Consider the following 15918-nt stretch of genomic DNA (forward strand, 5'->3'; position numbering starts at 1 on the left):
GAATATGGAGGAATAGAAAAAATTTACCTATCAAAGCTCAATTCAAAGCATCATATCCCTGTACTCCCAAACTCATATAGCCAGTATAAAGTTACAGATCTCCAGTATGGAGGTGAGGTGAAGAGAAGACAAAAAGTAGGAAAGGCTAGCAGCAGCAGGTTTTACACTTAGTTTCTTCCAAAAGTTAAAATTGAGCCACTCTCACAGCCTCCCTTTATATTTTAGTATAAAATGTGTTTCTCGATGTGCAATGTTGAAAATTAAGCTCTTTATTACTAGCCTTTCAGAAGCACTCAGTGAAAAAGCATTGTTGTAATCAAAGTCTCCCTTGAGGATTTTGGCTAGGTGCTACAAATCTCAATTTCCAAAACTAGTCTGAGGTATTGTTCCTTAATCTAAGGTAGCTAAAGATTGTTTGATGGGTGGGAATTGTTGCATTTATACTACTAACACCACAGCAGAGACTTATTTTGTCATAGGAGGTGATTGGAATGAAGTTTCATAGCTGTAATGTTTATGTGCTTCTCCAAAGATCCCACATCTCTTGGGACTTGCTTTACATTGAGAGACTGAGGTCAACATCCCATAACTTTTCCTCTCCCTTCCTTCCTTCTTTCATTCTCATTTCCTCTCCTAGGAGTAATTCTTGCTTGCAAAATGTTCTCGTAGAGAGTTAGCCAAATGGCTTGCAAAAGCTGTCATGATCAAAACCAACATCTTAAATATGGAAATAAGGAAAGGTGCTCCCTAATTGCTCTGATGTTGCAGAGAAAAAAAAAAAACCAACACTAAGACCATTTGTGCCTAAATGAGAAGGTAGTCTCTCAAATTATTCTTCAGACAGGTTTGTTGGAGGACTAGCAAAACATTTTGAGGTTCTGGGAGGAACAGCATTGCCCTCCTGCAAGGGCATCTATACTTTAACTTGTCAAAATAGTTTAAAACCTCAGTCTACTTATCTGACCCATCTCTATTGCAGACGTCTGAATAGTGGTATTAACGAAAAATCACCTTTCCATTTTCATTGAGTCTGGCGTATCTCCACGATGCCCTCCTCTTGCCTCCCAGTCTTGATCTTAGATATTTACAGCTTTTAAGATGGATTACTGCAGTACACCCAGGAATAGGACTGACTCCACAAAAAAAAGCTGAGAAGACTGCCAGGATCAGAATTAAGAGTTCAATGACAGTATGTCACTCTCCTTTTTCAAATTTTAGGGGGGCTCCACAAGTAATTGCAGAAAGCCCTTTTTACTCTGCAAAGAAAGCTTTTTAACAGGCCAGTTAGTGTTAAACCCTTCAAAATCATGAGGGTATTATCATATTATTACTGTTGAAATATCACTCATTTAAATTTAGAAATTCTGTTTACAGGAAAAAACATAATCACAGAAAGCTTGCACAGTGCTGAAAGGAAGGATTTCATAATAACCCTACATCATTCCCAAGGCTGAACCAGGTTTGAAGCTGAGCATGTGGATAATATATTGTAAGCCTCTATCCCATTTAAGATGATTCGGTGTTTTCAGACAGCGATGAGCAGGTGAACATTTTCCTAGAGAAAAGAATCAAAAGGCTCAGAAGAAATGGTTTAGTTACTTTCCTCTGTCCCTTACCCTCTTTCCCCCAAATCCATGTGTGAATATGCATGTGTGAACACATACAAACATGCACAAAAGATCACTTTAGTGTGTGCCCTACCACTATATGATAGAGTACAGCTGGTGATATATATTAGGTGAAAGCCCTCTTAAATCTCTACTTGAGCCTGGAAGTGATTAATATGATCCATTACTTTGCACGTAAAAATACTTAGCAAACCAGTTATCTCTCTTTTACAGATATGGCAAACCATTTACCATTCCAGTCTCTCCAGCTGCAATAGCATCTGTAAAAAGCAATGCATCTTTGAGATCGTGGAATATAAATCTCTTTGTGATAAGACACTCTACAACTTATAGGACACTGCGAGTATAATACATCTTTTTTCCTTTTTAAAATAAAAAAGTAAGTTTTTATGCTTACAAAAGATTCAGAATATCAGAAAACTCTTTATTACTTGAATTTTTTTTCTTTATCTGCACCAGAGAGGTGGTGCAAGCAATGTAGTTTAAACTTCCTTAAATTGATCCATCAAGGTTACTTGAGTACCTTCAGTGGATCAATGTAGGGAAGCTTATAGTGCTCATCTGAAGACATCACTTGTAAAAAGAAGAGAAAATTCAGCTTGAGGCCTATTTAGCCTGTTGTAGGAGTCAGGAGACAAAACTCTCATGTGTTCTACCTGGTTTTATTTTGCATAAACAGTGACCACTAGAACAAACAGAAACTAAGGTGAGACTTCGTAGTGTAGCATTTATGATACTCAAATATTTTCTGTTCTGAACATATAGGCCATTTTCTCTATTTCAAGTACCAACATAATTTTTTTGTAGATAACAGTCTATTAAGGCTTTCAGGAGAAGACCGTGGTGTCATCTTTTTCAGGTTGTGTAAATGAAAAGCTCATGGGCAGAGGGAAGGCTTTAAGCAGCATGCTACAACATTATAGACAAAGGAAAGGTGCTAGCTGGCAGTCTGCTAGTCATTTAACAGGATCTGTTAAAGAAATGCATCTGCTGCTGTTCGCCTGAAGCTTAGAGGCATGTCCTTTAGGACTGAGCTTGGTTCTTCCTGTAATGAAAGCAGTGAGTATTTCAGCAGGCCTCAATTTACAAAGAATTGATGTGTCTGTCTTTTGTGGGCAAAGTGTTGCTAATCAACAAAAATCTCTACCTTGTGTTAGTGCTGAGAGCTATCTTTCAGTTTCTGTCTGGCCTTGATGACAGATAGCAGTTGGCTGAGTTATAACCCACAATTACCTGCCTTGTCACGTTCCTCATGTTGACTGCATTTGCTGATTATATTATGTTTTGTAGCATTATTGACTATGGAAATATGAAAACAGAAGTCAGGATCTTGTTGTTAGGTTCATAGCTGGGCCTTGATCTTAATAACAAAAGAAAACAAAAACTTGTATAGTTTAATCAGTTAATCTAATAGATTATTCTGAAGAATTATGCATTTATTGCATTCATGTTTTCATTTTAATTCTTTAAAAACTAGACAATAGGGCTGTTTTAACACCAGTATCACCTTGTGCCTTGTAAAGTCACCAGTAAAGTCAAGCTAGGTTCTTCCAGCATACTCAGGCATGTGTAAAACATGCTGATAAGGTTTACCCAACAATAAGATGATCTAAGTATGATGTTACCCAGTAGAACACACTTGTAACCAATGGACACAATTGTCTAATGTGAAGGAGATTTGATAGTTCAAGGTGGGGGAACAAAACATTTGAGGGTTTTGAATGGACATAGAAGTAATTAAAAAAAAAAGTAGCAAAAAAAAAAGTAATTAATGAAAAAGATATCCATGACACTTCTTGTTGCTCTTGCTTCTATTGAACTCAGAGGACTATGAACACTAAGTGTTAGAACCTTACAGGTCTCTAGCAGTAAATAGAAGTAAGCTTTTTATCTTGCTGCTTTTACTGTATAAAGTATTTCCTAGAATAGCTTCATTATTTGCCATATGACTTTTGGAAAGGATGAACTTCAATACAAAACAGATATTCAAGGGGTATATCTATTAACATTTGATAACCAAAGCTCCCAATCTCGCTGTATAATAAGGAATGGTTAGATGCTGCTCACTCAGGCAACAGAAGGGAGATGAGTGGTTTGTAGTAAATACCCCAACTCTTCTTTCCTTTTAGGGCAAACTCTTAACAAGCAAACTCAGACACCGCTGACCCTGATGCCTCCTGCAAGGAGGTGAAGCCACAGATTTGTTCATCTCCTTTTTTTCTGATGTCTCCTGTTAGTTTCAAATGCAGTTTTACCCATGTATCCTGTCTGCCCCTCTAGTGAAATGGCCAGTAGAGGCAGCACAGACCCTACAGCTCTTCAGCTTCCAGAAGTATTTAGCTTGGACCTCTTGGGGCTCAAAAAAACTTCCAGTGATGTTTATGTCCCTGGTTAGGATAAACCTTAGAAAATGTGTGGCCCGTTCTGCTGGATTATCTACTCCGATCTCCCTTATTAACATCAAAAAAGTATCTAATCAGCTAAGGGCCATCAAAAAGATGCAAGCAGAACTGTCTAGCGCTAGAACAAGATGATGTCTTCATTGTGGATTTTTTATAGTACTCCTTGAGGCGAATTAAACATGCATTTCTGCTTAAATATATATATAAACTAATGAACACTGCATTGGACAGTCTACAAGGAGTCCGCAAAGATGCGTCACTAGCCAATTCCTTATACACTTGCAGCACCAATCGTGTGAGCATCAGCATGGGGTGCCTTGGCCAGGTGTTACAATTTGAATTTTCCCTTCAGCTTTAATATGCAACAAACGTTCTTTCTTTTACTTTGGGATTTTTTTAATTTATCAGAAACTTCTCTTTACTTAGATTACAATTCCAATACTGTAATGTATTCTCTTGAGATCTATGACATATCTTCATGAAAAAGGAACCAAAAAAATGCTTCTATAAATGCAAATTATTCTCCTGCCTCCCTCCCCACAACCCACAGTAGCATGCTCAAGGTAAGACTACCTCGCACCAAAACCAAGTGATGTGTGGTGGTGGGCTGTCTGCAATCTTCCCTAGTGTCTTCTGATTCTTGAGGGTTTCAAATGTTTCCTAAATATGAATCCCTCACATAAGTCTGTAAATGTCCCTAGCTTGTCATAAAATACAGACTCTGCTAGCCAGAAGTTAGTTCATGATGCAGTGCTCACCACCTGCAATCAAGAGATGGGTCAAATATGGTAAAGACTTTGTTAAACCTAAACTCAGCTGAAATCAGACTTGTAAATTTTAAAAACATCCTTGGTGCAAAGCAGTTCAGTGTCATGATTCCATAAGTACCAAAGAAAAACTGAATATTGGCTTGCAAAGTATGCGTGTATGCCATGTTCCTCTGCTGCTCTTGATGCAGTCTGTCCTTAGATGTGTCTCCCTGCTCAAGTGAGCTCCTTTCCGCTGCCTGCCTGCCTGACCAAAATGACAAATATGTTCCACGTATCTATAAAAGGATTGTTTTCTTCTGAAGAAATATTTCCAAACCAGAGAATTCTTGGCTAATTTAAATGAATAGTTGAAATGTTTTATATTTAAACAAGCACATGCACACACATATACATTTATATACATAGATCTCTATATAGGGGGCATAGGGCATAATACTATTAAAAAGACAAAAAGATTTTTTGTCACATACAGTATTAGCCAGTTGCTATTTAATATTTGAGAACAAAAAATCTGAGAACAATCATGTCTGATTGTAGCACATAATCACTTTTTAATAACTGCAGACTTCACTACCCAAAACTTACTTCCAAAACCAACTGTCTCTTGAGATTACCACTGAAGGCATGGCATATAAAACTAATCAATCCTGTGCTATATTATACTTTCATAAAATCTAATAATAATCAAAGAAAACGTAATGTCTTTGCTCTCAGTAGTTTGTCTGAGGGTAGGTGTGTTTCAGAAAGTTTAGTATACTGGTCAGAGCTATTGCACTGTCAAAAACAATGCCAAAATATGACCCCTTTTCATAATTTAATGTACTATAAAATTCCTTGATAAAAATATGAAAGAATTTCTGCAGTTTTAGAGATTTAAACACTCACTTGTATTCCCTGTTAATCTTCCCCAAGTGTCAGTTGTTATGATCTCTTGCCCTTCTTTTATTTTATATAGGAGACTCAAGGTATGACATAAACCAGTGGTAAAAATTGGCATATTGTTTTTGGCGAGACAAAAGCTGATTTAAACAGGGTCTGTTTGCATATATTTCTTATATGAGGACAGTGTGGAATCTCTTTTCATTCCTGTTTAATTTTCTCAGGACACAACAGTAACAGTCCTTTTGTTTAGGAATAAATGCAAGCAGATGTTTAATTAAATTGTAGTGTACTGTAAATAACATTGCAACTGCCAGTAATTGGGTTCCTATAGCCATAATTGTTTCTGCTGGCCATTACCAATGGTTTTGTATCAACAACTTGCAACATTCAGCAGATAAGTTCACACTGTCTTGGAATGAAGATGTAGGGAAACAAATGCAAAGAGATGCCAGGATTTTGTCACTGTCAGAACAACATATGGTGGCAGATTCTTCTGCTCTCCTTGGCTCCCTTCCTGCCTATCAGAGAGAACTAAACTTTTTTTTTTAAATGCATTGTTTTGTCCTACTAGTATTTCAAAGGCACAGAAACTCACTTTTCATATAGACAAAAAAAGAATAGAGACACATCAAAATTTTGTCATTTGTATTAATATATTAAATAACTATATAAACTAGATTAAAGACCTGTCCAAATGAAACCACAGTGGAAAATTGCTCAATAGGGTTTGGAATTTGTTTACTAAGTGAAAGAAAACATACAAGAAAACTTGCTGTACACCTAGATTTTTGAATGTTAATTATTTTGGCTCTGTTGTAGGTCTTTCTTAAGAGAGGGTGCTTCCATCTATCTGAGGCTCCCTTTAAGGACAGTCCCAAGAAAAGTAATTCCTATTCTAGCACCTAATGTCAAGCTTGATGTCCGATAATAGCAAGACACAATGCCAAGTTACTGCTATTTTGTTACTACTATTTAGGTAACGCTGTATATATAATCTATTCTATATAAAGTTCACCACCTTTAGCGTCATGGTGCATAAGAAAGGCCAGGATTGGGAAGCTGTTTCTTGAGCATCTGGTGTTCACAGGCATATGAGTTTTCATAGAATCATAGCATAGTTTGGGCTGGAGGGGACTTTTAAAGGTCATCTAGTCCAACCCCCCTGCAACGAGCTGGGACATCTTCAACTTGATCAGGGTGCTCAGAGCCCCATCCAACCTGACTTTGAATGTTTCCAGGGATGGACCATTGACCGCCTCTCTGGGCAGCCTATGCCAGTGTTCCACCACCCTCATCGTAAAAAATGTCTTCTTTATACCTAGTCTAAATATGACCTCTTTTAGTTTAGAACCATTACCTCTTGTCCCATCGCAACTGGCCCTGGTAAAAAGTCTGTCTCCACCTTTCTTATAAGCCCCCTTTAAGTACTGAAAGGTTGCAATAAGGTGTCCCTGGAGCCTTCTCTTTTCCAGGTTGTAAACCCCCAACTCTCTCAGCCTTTCATCATAGGAGAGGTGTTCCATCCCTCTGATCATTTTATGGCCCTCCTGTTGGAGCAGGTCCACAGGTCCATGTCCTCCTTATGTTGAGGGCCCCAGAGCTGAACACAGTACTGCAGGTGGGGTCTCACCAGAGTGGAGCACAGGGGCAGAATCCCCTCCCTCGACCTGCTGGCCACACTGCTTTTGATGAAGCCCAGGATAGGGTTGGCCTGGGAGTGCACATTGTCGGTTCATGTCCACTTTTCATCCACCAGTACCCCCAAGTCCTTCTGTGCCAGGATGCTCTCAATCAATTCATCCCCCAGTCTGCACTGATGTTAGGGGGTTGCCCCGACCCAAGTGCAGGAGCTTGAACTTGACCTTGTTGAACCTTACGAGGTTCACAAGGGCCCACTTCTTGAGCTTGTCCAGGTCCCTCTGGATGGCATCCCGTCCCTCAGGCGTGTCAACCGCACCACTCAGCTTGGTGTTGTCTGCAAATTTGCAGAGGGTGTGCTCTATCCCACTGTCTGTGTCACTGATGAAGATATTAAACAATACTGGTCCCAGTACGAATCTTTTAAGCTTATGGAGAAAAACTTGAATTTTTAGAAAAAAAGAGTGTGAACAGAACTTGTGTAAAATGGAATAATAGTATGTCATAGACCTAAATTAATCTGACACCTCTTTCAACTTATTCCCTGAATTCAAAGAAGGAAATTTCAGCAGCTGTCTGGACTGCACGGCTCAATTAGGAAAATACCTGAAGATTGCATGCCTCTTGTTTTTAACAGTTTTCTCACAGAAGACCATTTCATTATATGAAAGGCTAGGGACCATCAGTCTCCATAAAAGTCGGAGCTTGTCACTTAAATCCATCTTCTAGGTTCTGTATTTCATCCTTTGAGCAAATCTCTTTCATGGCATTCTTAAGGAATAGTCTTCAATGGTGCCATTAATCCAGACATCATCCTTCACCTTCACTCTTTACTGCTGGTATGAGGAACATTATAGGCAGAGGTTATGAAAAGACAAGAAAAACAAATGGAAGGCTGGAGAACATGCACAGTGAAGAGAATAGTTCAAGAAGTTTGAGTAATGCTTTTGGAGGCACAATACAACCAGGGTTTAGAGAAATAAACAGGGTTGTCAGCAAGAGACAATTTTAGGGAGCATGTCCCAGAATGAAAATCTTTTGAGTAATTGGCTTAAGCAGTCAAAAACTTCAACAGGAGAGGCTGTGGCATCTGAACTTGGCACAGAGCCCTTTTCAAAGAAAGAGAAGAGAAAATTATATTGAACGCTTTCATATGGTGATTTCAGAACAATGCAAGAAAAGAGCAATGGAAGAGAAGTAGGGAAACACAGGTGGTTTTTAAGGGGTTTTGGTTGGTTGGTTGGTTTTGATTTTAGTTTAAAATATAGTTTAAAAGGTTAGTGACTACTTAGCTCTACTGCTCCTAACAGAAATTTTGATCTTTATAGAGTAAACTGAATATGTGCAATTAAATGAAGAAAAATGTGCCGCACTGCAACCACAGTTCATGTACTGTAAGAGAAAATTGAATTAAATAACAAGTCCCCTTTTTGGATTAATGTTATCCTTCATATTGTTTGTTCTGAATACAGTACGAACTTACACTTGGTTCACTTATGTCAACTAATGAGTTGTATCCATACACATTCATGAAGTGACAATGCCCATACTGCAACATGAAGAAAATAGGTTTTGTCAGGTATATAGTCAACTAAACAAAGAAATAAGGGATTGTTTTTTGGAGGCAGCTTGTAGACAGAAAAGAACATACCTTCTTTGAACAAGCATGACTAAAAAAATCTTCTGCTTGAAGAAATATTGTATTATATTAGATAAATCACACTGAAAATGGCTAGTCTGGTTTTACATTTTTATAACTAAATTCAATTGATTTAGCAGATAGATTTGATGAAGTATTTATACTAGAGTCTTTATTGCCTTACTTTCTATGAGGATTAACATCGTCTGCCAACAGTATTTGTCAGAAGTGCTACTTGAGAAATAAATTATTACAACTGCTCCTGTGACACTTCTAGGCACCATACAATGACAGTTCATGTCATGAACAGGCATTTTGACCCTAGCTGCTAACGCTTTTTAAAGCATGTGCTTAGTTCAATATCTTTTGTCAGGGAGCTGAACGGAAGAGTGCCTGCCCCTTTTGGAAATGAGCTGTCTCCAAATGCAAAAGGAGATTCCTCTTTAAATGCAAAAGTAGATATATGCTCTCTGTTTACAAAGAACATGACACCAGAGTGAGTAGAGGTGTCTTAGTAACTCCAGGAGGTTCTAGGTAGAGATAGCTGTGACCACAGTGTGAAGAGAGAACTATAGGATTATATGGTTTCTTTGTTACATAGAAGTGTTTCCTAGGGTTATTAATGAGGGAAAGGCAGTTCCATTAGCAAATTCAGCTATATTTCAAGTGGAGAATACTAAATTAAAGACCTCTTTTCAACCTCAAGGTATTGTAGTCAAAGCCCAGAGGTGTTTAATTCCTGTCTAATGCTGTTATCTGTTAGGCACTTCAGTTTACAAACCCCTTCTTCAACGATATGTTATAGATATGCTATATGAAGAAATCATTGCTGTGCAATATCTGCAATGAAGAAAAAAAAGTAACATAACTGTTTGATTAAAGACATCATCTCTTTATATTTATTACTATTATATGTTCTATTAGATTTTTTAATGTGATGCTTTGCTTTAGAGGAAGTACATAAAGCATAGCCTTCCTGAACTATGAGGAATAAAAACCCTTCTTTGCTCAAAGTTGCTTCCAGCCACCACTTTACTTTAAGAGCTCCCTATTTTTTGACTCATGAGGTCATAATAGAGCACATGCTTCTCTGACTGACGCTGGGTCTGCCGTCTCCATTATGTCTGGGATGGGTCTGTTCTCTCTAGCACGTGCAGCTGCCTTGGAGGCTACCAAACCCTTTTTATCTGCATCTCTCATCTAAGAAAAGCCCTGCAGAATAAACACAGGGCTCACATTTCTAGTCCTGTCTTCTACAGGGCTTGGTTTTGGCCAAGCTTTTCTTCTGTTTTAACTATCTGTATTTCATAAGGAAGTTTAACTCCTTTTCACAATTGTCCTGTAACTCTCACCATTTTCAGCCAGGTTTCACTTCACTCTTAACTGTATTTAGGAGTAAGCCAACTCTGCACAGTAGGTCTCCCTCTCAAGGAGTTGGCAGGCCATGCTGACTGCAAAAGAAACCCTAAAAGTTCTCCAAATAATCAGGAAGAAAGCTGTAAAGAAGCATAAGGATCCAGCACAGGGCTTTTGGGCTTCCCTCTGGACTGTCTTTTTATTCCTCCTACCAGCAGTTGATATAGGCTGCTGTAAAACCTTTTGGGTCTTCTGTAGAAAGGTATCAGTAATTACTTCTGGAAAAATGTATAAGGATTCTGTACAAAATACTTTCTACTTTACCAGATTTGCTATGCACAACTGGCCTATGTGGTTGATATTGATATGCTTTGATTATCTTTTATACTTTAGCACAAATAGTCAGCTCTTTCAAGTTTGCTTGAGTCAAGCTATGAGAATTTCTAACACCTGAAGATGTGTTCCCAGATGACCCTAGAGAACTGGTATCTAATTATTTGAAAGTTTAAGAAATGCTTAAGATATGCTTATTCAGATATGAATAAGAATGCAAAGTACTGACATAATTTTTGCTAACTCCACATGACTTTTTTGTCTATTTCTACTAAGTCAAAGTAATTTTAAGGAGAATATGTAAACCCATGGAATTTCAAGCACAAATGAAAATAAAAAAACTAACAGATTTTCCAGAATCAATTTATAGATGCATTATGGATAGGAAAATAACACCCAAATCCTTTTATCAATATGTGGACATTTTAAAAATATATGCAGCTTTCAAGTGAGCATTTACATAACAATACATAAAAGTTGTAACTTCACTATATGTGATGAGACATTTTAAATGTTATTTTCTTACCTAAAAATTGTACTTTCTCTTCTGAGCTATGGCTGCACTTATTCCAGATGAATACTATATAAGTAAGTTTATTTCCTGTCTTTCTAAAAGCATTTTTGTTACAGCTATTTTTCTATGCCACATTGTAGATTGTCTCTTTTTCCTTAGTCAGTGTGTAAACCTTCCTTCCCAATAGTCAATAAAGTTCAGCAAGAATAACTGCTATTTTTGTCCATTTTTCACTATTATATCTTCCTGGAGTATTGCCTGCTGTCAGCAATTCATTTTCAACCCTCTCAGTCCAATCCTGGGACTGTTGTTGGCATTTCCATAATATTAATCATCCATTGATTTTTCCACTAGCATCAGCAAGTCACATGTTAAATTGTGTAAATGCTGGGTGAACATACTCAGTTATATCAGGCTGCTGAATCATAATTGGTGATGCTGTAATATTCCACAAAAGTTTTTACATGGGAATTGAATAACATAATGATTCTGAAACTACTCATTGAGGAACAGAAAATGAACATGCTGTTTACCACTGAATAAGGCTGTCTACCTCGAATTGGCATATTCAAATTCTTCAGACAGGATTATGTTGTATAACAAAAACCAACATTGAACTGTATCAACTCTGAAAATAAGCAAGATGATACTCCTAATTTAAAAAATAAAGTACAGTAGCTATGTGTTATTTCATGCTTATAATTGCTACTGAAAGTGTTTTCTCATTTTTCCGTAGGTAGTATATTCTGAAGTATAGTTTTAAAAGAGATATCAAACATATTTACTTTTCTTGGTATAGAAATTGGCCACGCTCAGTGTGGCCCAGTTTAAATCAGAGATTAATACTTGCTTACAAATACTGCTTTCCTAATGGCCTATGTGTACTAGAAGTACACTTTCAACACCAGAAAAATGTAATATTCTTGGTATTATTAATTTTGTAAACTCGAACTTCAGCATAGATTGCAGCTTATTTTCTTGTGGTGATCCTGTTAAATATTTTTAGGAATATCCTTCATTAAATTAAAAATTTAGTGCATGAAATTCAGGTGCCTATTTTGGAAATTAGAGTTGTTACATGCTTTTCTTCTGTGCTGAATTCTTACTATCAGCAAGGGAGTTTTCTTTTTCTTGAATCAGTTTCTCAGCATGAATTTGAGAATCCTGTAGCTTACCTCATGCGTCCACACTGTTTACAAAGGTATTCTGTCTGCAGTCAAGCTGCCTGCATGTTCCAGTTGTCCAGGGTTGGCCACTAATCCCAGTAAGGGAGGGGATGGCATGTACAGCTGTGTTACACCAACTGTGCAGTGCCCCTCGGCAGTCCATACTGCAGAATAATGTGCGTTTATGCTAAAAGGCAGAAATATCAATCCCATATACAGAAAAGTAAGGACTATAATGTTGTGAGTAACGGAATAATATTCCATTCTCTGTGTTTCCTTGAGCCGTGGCACGTTTGTGCTGTTCATGGTAACACTGGGAACCAGAGTGGAGAAAAGGTTAGTAAGTGTCAGAGATGTTCCAATCGCAAAGGCTGCAAAATTGTTTCTGTGGTAGGACCTCGCTAGGCTTGCTTCCCCCCATCCTTTTCCTTTAGTAGGGATGGATGTTTTAGCTTAACTCAATGATGCCTTGCAGCTCTGATTTCTCTAGCAGCAGTCATAAAGGTTTCAAGATATAAAAGTGGTGCTCCACCATGGTCCATTGGTCAAATTGAAGTACACCCACCCTGAAAAGATTTTATACAATGCTTTCAGTGATTGCTCATTTCTGATCAAGAACACATTCAGTCGTAGGGCAGGAAGAATTCTTTCTGATTGAATGAGCTTGTGAATTTGAAAGCTAGCAGGGTCTGAACAAAAAAGCCTTATGAGATTCTGCAGAATTATTAGGATACAAAAATTCTGGTGCCTGTAGTGTGAATTGAGTGACTGAAAACTGGGTTCATGAGAACAGTTAGTGCTGTAAATAGACCTTTCTTCTTCCTTGTTTTGTACTGACAGAAGCCACCTGCTGTATATGTCTCAGACTGATTAAAGGTGTCTTGTGGGAGTCAGTTTAGCTCTTTGGTTTCCTGTACTGTGAATAAAAGGCCAGATAAATACAGACTTACAACTTTTTCTCCAAGACCAAGGACTCAGGAAATGGCCAAAAAATCACGTACCTCATGATTTTTTGATTTACATGCAGCTTTTTGATTTACATGCAACTCCTCCGATTTATGACAAATGGGTCTAGTATCAAGTCCATTCCTCTCCCACTCCCTCTTTCTTGTTTTAAAGTACTACTATTATAAAATAAAACCAAATTATTCCTATGGTATAAAATAATTCAGAATTATTTTGCTCCCAGAAGTGAGAAATCAGTCTGACTTCTGAATGCTAAAAGGTTTACATGAGTTGCCTACAGTGAGGTTTTGTTCCTGTATGATATAGTAAGGGGTATAAGAGGTTGAAAACCAATTCTGTGTAACGTACAGTGTGTGTTCATGTTATTTACGGTGCTGTGAGTGAAAATTTATAATGGAAGTGTTATTCAGGAGGTCTAGTTTATACAAAAGTAGCTTTGGGTTGCTGTTTCTGTCAATTTTCTTGGCTGTGTAAGATTAAATAAATAAAAAGTGCACAGTGGAATCATCAGAGAATTTATTAGTATTTTAATCTCTGAATTTTCTCTTAAAACCAATATTCAGAATCTGGCGTTCTTACCATTTCTTATTGCTTCTTCCTCAAACAAACAAGCTCAATGGTGCACAAGAGTACTTTTATGAACTCAGTGAGGAATAATTGGGTAAAGATGACAGAATGTTACTTAGGTGGGGGTTTTTTCCCCTCAGCTTACTCCTCTCAGAATGCTTCATGCAATTATTCACATCCTATTATCCACATTCAAAAAAATGGGCAAACCAGAACAAGAGAATTCAAAAGGGTAATATTTCAAAACATGATTGCCTAAAGTTATGATGGGCAACTACATCCATTTGTGTGCAAGAACAAATGCAAGTGCCTGGTAGGCCAGTTCTCTGAAATCTGCTACTGTATTTTTTTTCTGACAACGAAGAAACACCAGTACAGTGAAATACGCACATAAAACAGATTGTGATGCTACTTTTTTTCTTTTACAAAAATAACATTTAGAATGCGTTCAAGTTTTCTAGTCTGCTAGTATATGCCTTTCTTTTGTGGTCCTCTCCCTATTAATTGAGATATAAGGTATTACTCCTGATGTTCCTACTATTTCTTAAAGTAGGTGTCTACTACCAAGCTGCATAAAGAGAATTCAGGCATAGATCCATCTTAATCACTCTGTCAAGACTACAGATCTTGATCAGTTAGGGCGTAAGCCATGGAAAACAGGCGTGCTGACATTCAGAGAGACCTGGGCAGGCTGGAGGGCAGAGGGAAACCTCATAAAGTTCAATAAAGCGAAGGGCAAAGTCCTGCATCTGCAGAAGAGTAACCCCAAGCACCAGTGCATGCTGGGGGCCAAGCAGCTTTGCAGAGAAGGAGCTGGGAGTCCTGGGGAACAAGTTGAGCATAAGTCAGCAATGTGCCCACGCCACAGTGAAGTCCAGAGCATCCTGAGCTCCATTAGGAAGAACATTGCCAGCAGGTCAAGGACGGTGTTCCTTCCTGCACTCCTCAGGGCTGATGAGACACATCAGGAGTGCTGGGTCCTGTTCCGGGCTCCCCAGTACAAGAAAGATACGGACTTACTTGAGCAAGTCCAGCAAAGGACAACAAAGATGACAAGGGACTGGGCCACCTTTCATATGAGGAGAGGCTGAGAGGTAGGACACTTCCAACTGGAGAAGAGAAATCTCAGAGTGGATCTTATCAATGTATATAGATACCCGATTAGAGGGAATAAAGATGAGGGGGCCAGATTCTTCTCAATAGTGACCCCTGACAGAACAAGAGGCAATGAGCATGAATTAACACATGTGAAATTCAATCTAAACGCAACACAAACCCCTTTTTTACTTTGAGGGCAGTCAAACACTGGAACAGGCTGCCCGGAGAGATTGTGGAATCTCCTGTTTAATAATATTCATAACACAATTGGACGTGGTTCTGGGCAATCTGCTCCAGCTGACTTTGCTTGAGCAGAGGGGTTAGAGTAGGTGATCTCCAGAGTTCCCTTCCAACCTCAATTATTCAGTGATTTAAATATTATTAGTATAAATTACCCTGGTGAACACTGTGTGAAAAATATTAACAGAGAAATAAACAAGTTATTTTGCTGAGTAACTATAGGTTAGTACATTTGAAAGAAACAGCAATGGATTTATACACTGTTCTTGGACAGAACCTGGAAAGTTATTTCTATCTAATAATCAGAAAATGACACCAAACAGTATTTCCATGTTCCCATATATTCCTGACAAGAATCAGATTGAGACTACATGAAACTGCAAGGTAAATATTAACTTTTTCTTCCTTTGTCCTATCATGTAGCGTGATGTGCTCCAATGAGCTTCAATTGCTTTCAAATTCATAGCTCTGCAGCAAATAAAAAAAAAAAAAAAACAACCAAAAACACCACAAAAACTTTTCTTTTTTTTTTTTTTTTTACTCTCTTTGCTAGCAGGGGATAAAACACAACTTTGCCATTTCACCTTTATTGATAAATTATTTGCACAGCTTTGCTATTTCTAATTACCCAACCATGACCTTCCCAAAATGCGTGATGATTGCAGCAGTTAATTCTATAATCAGACTCCATTGATTTGGCAGAAGAAATGGATAGATAA

This window comes from Haliaeetus albicilla, chromosome 3 (assembly GCF_947461875.1).
Source record: "Haliaeetus albicilla chromosome 3, bHalAlb1.1, whole genome shotgun sequence".
Taxonomy (NCBI): Eukaryota; Metazoa; Chordata; class Aves; order Accipitriformes; family Accipitridae; genus Haliaeetus; species Haliaeetus albicilla.